Source organism: Varanus komodoensis, unplaced genomic scaffold (genome assembly GCF_004798865.1).
Source record: "Varanus komodoensis strain SLA01 unplaced genomic scaffold, ASM479886v1 scaffold28, whole genome shotgun sequence".
Lineage (NCBI taxonomy): Eukaryota > Metazoa > Chordata > Lepidosauria > Squamata > Varanidae > Varanus > Varanus komodoensis.
Genome location: NW_025335727.1, coordinates 4,837,173 through 4,840,695, shown reverse-complemented (window position 1 = coordinate 4,840,695; position 3,523 = coordinate 4,837,173).

The window sequence follows — 3,523 nt, the reverse complement described above, 5'->3', positions numbered from 1 at the left end:
AAAATCTGCAGATGCAAATGTATACATATAGAAGTATCCTGTTCTGCTTGAGACGTAGAATGAGCGGCTGTCTCTTCAAACAGAAATGCACCCTGTCCCCCCATAAGAAGAAGGCTGTGTCCAGGGCACCCAGGTCTTGATCCGTCTGCTGTCCAGCTGAGGTCAGTGGGCAGCTTCAACACCACGGCGTTCTCCCTTGCTGTCAATATTGGGACTGGACAGTCTTTCAAGCAGAGCAGGAGTGTGCGGCTTGGGGCTCTCTAGATCATCTTTCCTCAACCTGGTCTCCTTCTGAGGCATTTGGACCACAACTCCCAGAATCCCCATTCCCATTGACTGGGAATTCTGGGTGTTGCAGTCCAAACATGTCTGGAAGGCACAAGGTTGAGGAAGGCTGCTCTAGAGGATTTGGCCTACAACTCCCATGATTCCTCAGCAGTGACTATAGGCAGTATCCAGTGATGTCATTCCAACACAAATTACACTGTAGTAGTATAAGGGACCTCTAGCACAACACCAAGAGGTTTCATGACAGACTTCCTCAGAAAACCTGTTGCAGAAGCTCATGTCATTGGTGTTGCATTACAGATACCTCATCCTAGCACAACATAGTGTGCATTAGCAGCAAAACAATTCTGGATACTGTCCTCTGACAGCTAATGCTAATGGGAGTTGTATTTTTTATTTTTTTGTTCTTGAGCTTTGTCTTATTTTAGCCTCATGCGCTGTTCAAGCCAGGTGGTGTGTAACAGTTTAAAAGCAGAGCATTAGAATGTTAAAATATTAGAAATACACTTCTTGAACGGCCAAATGGGAAAGATGGAATTCTTACCAAGCCAAAAGCCAAGACAATAAGAACCAATCATAGTTCTTGAGGGAGTGTATCTCATAGTGTGGGACCAACACAGGAGAAAGCCCCATCACACATGTCCAACAAACGTATCTAAACATCTCTCAGCAAGTGCAAGAGAGCTTGATTCCAGCCAGATCTCTGCATCCCCACCTGGACTGCTGTTTATTGTTGCCAAGATCACTCCGCTCTACCTCTGAATAAAACTGAATAAAACAAGGCTGAATAAAACAAGATGATAGCATTCCTACAATCTGTTGGTTAGATCAATTCAACAAGCCTAGACTAGGCAAAGACATGTCAGAAAAGACTGAAGAACTATAATTGAGCCCTGGAAGGATACTTACACAGTATGTTTTCAGAAACTGGATCGTTGGCCAATGTGCCCATCAAAATACAGAAATGCTAAACGATACCTCAACTTCATCTGCTATAATTAAGAGGATTCTAGGACACATTAGCTTTTGACCTTGATTCCGCCCCCCGCCCCCGAGTGCTACAGTCGGTATGGAACTCAAGTTTAAGGTGATACCTGGAGGGAAGGTATTTCAGCAGAATGCAAACACAACATGGGCTGTAACCAGATTGAAGATCTTGCGCATAACTTGTGGTTCTGCCCCTTGTGTGTGGGCCCAAGGAGAACATTTCTATCATATCATACTCTCTACATTAACACTCTTTAAAGGCAGTGCAAATACTGGCAATTACTAGCATCATGTGTGTTCTCATTTCATTTGATATCGCCTGTTTTGACAGGGCAAGAAGAGAGCTTGAGGGACCCGCCATGTGTCACAATACTTTTCAAGAGTTCCAAACTCAAAAAGGATGAAAACAATTGCTCTAAAATACAGGCTCGGGTGGCAAAGCATCTGCCAGCAGGATTGATTCAGGGAGTTGTAGTGTTAGAAAGGATGAGCACGGGGAGGTGAGTTGTAGCCTGTAGATCTCAGCCTGGCATTTGTGGGGTGGGGTGTGGGGAGAGACTCCGGGAGCATTGTGGTGTAGTGGTTAGAATATCTCAGCAGGACTTGGGGATCTCCCTAGCTGTGGTGACATTGGCTTCCCTCCTTCCCAGCCTAAACCGTTTCATGAGGTTGTTGTGCGAATACAATGGAGGGTGGGGGAACTTGATCTCCTTGGAGGAACCGCGGGATATAAATGTACATAAAATCACAAAAACATTGCTGTGATGTGCTTGGTGGAAAGGTAGTTTCTAAATATGAGGAGAAGAGGAAATTAGTGGCAGAGCTGCAAATAAACTAGCCCGGGGAGCCCCCACACCCAGAGAACAACCAGAGACAAAGTGCTTTTCACTCCATTGCAAAGTGTTGCGTCTGAGCTGACAATGTTTTTTAGTGCAGCAGAGAGTGATCAACTGCTGAATAATCAAGCAACATAAATACTGTTTGAACCACACTTGGGCAAGCATGCCCTGGAATAATGAATTCTCGCCACTTTTCCCCCATTGTTTTTAATTTGATTCTGCGTACAAGCTGTCATTTCTCAACATCATTAGATAGTTGCTGAATTTAGCAGCTTCATTTGTATTCTGACGAGATCTTGAAGTGGGCCAAGTGGACAGATGTGTTTGTCAGGAGTGATTCCAATTTCCACGTTGGTGATTTAATCTGTTTTCCTTCATCGACTGTCCCAGGCTGTTCATAGACCCACCAAGAGAAGAGCAAAATTTGTTCACAAAAATCCATGCTTCCATTAAAAGCAATGACTTGACTAGAGCTGCAGTAAATTAAGGCGGCAGCAGGACCCCAAGAAACATTTGCAGGACGAGATCAAATTTTATGACCTGTGTAAGTTTTTGCTATGTGATATTTCCAGAAGGTCCATAAAATGCTTCAGGGAATATAGCGGAACGATGCTCTGACTAGGAAGAGATTGGTGCAAGGCAGCAAGAAGGAATACATCACCCAGACAACCAGTAGCAAAATGTGGATGAAGACAGCACAAGAAGGGGCACAAAATTAAACTAGCAAAAGGAAAATTATAACTCCAACTCTGTGGCCTGTTAAAAGAAAGAGGAGTTTTCTACATGGAGCATTTATCCTTTGATCATTGTTTCCTAACCATGATTATTTAAAGGTTCTTTTGATGACCTCACGACACTCTAGTTTTGTTTTTGTGTCTATGCAGCACTTTCAGAGGTTTTTGTAAGAGCAGGAAAAAGACAGCAAACAATGTTGAAAGAACTACTTTTTCATTTGTGCATTAGTGCTATTCCATTTTACCAAAGTGCCACCTAGAGATTCTGCAGTGGAAAAGTGAGAAAGTGTTTCATGCCATTCGGAGAACTCAATTCTGCAATGAAACCCAAAGTAGATACAGCCAATTAGCAGCCTCATGTGGAAAAGCTCCTAGTCTCATTCCTATTCAGCTCTCCCTTCCATAGGAACATTCTAATTCAACAGAACGGAGAAACCAGAAACCTGCATACATTTCATTGTACGCAGCAGCCTCTGTCGAAATGAATATGGCATTTGATGTGTTCCATCTATGCACAAATGGACAGGGATGCTTCTCCGGGATCCTGATGGCTGCAGAAACATACATTTCCCACAGATGAAGAGAAAGAACACAGACACTTAAGAACAATAAAGACTAAAAGTAATTTAGGGTGCAAACGGATCTGGATACCCATATCCAATTTGGATACTCCAA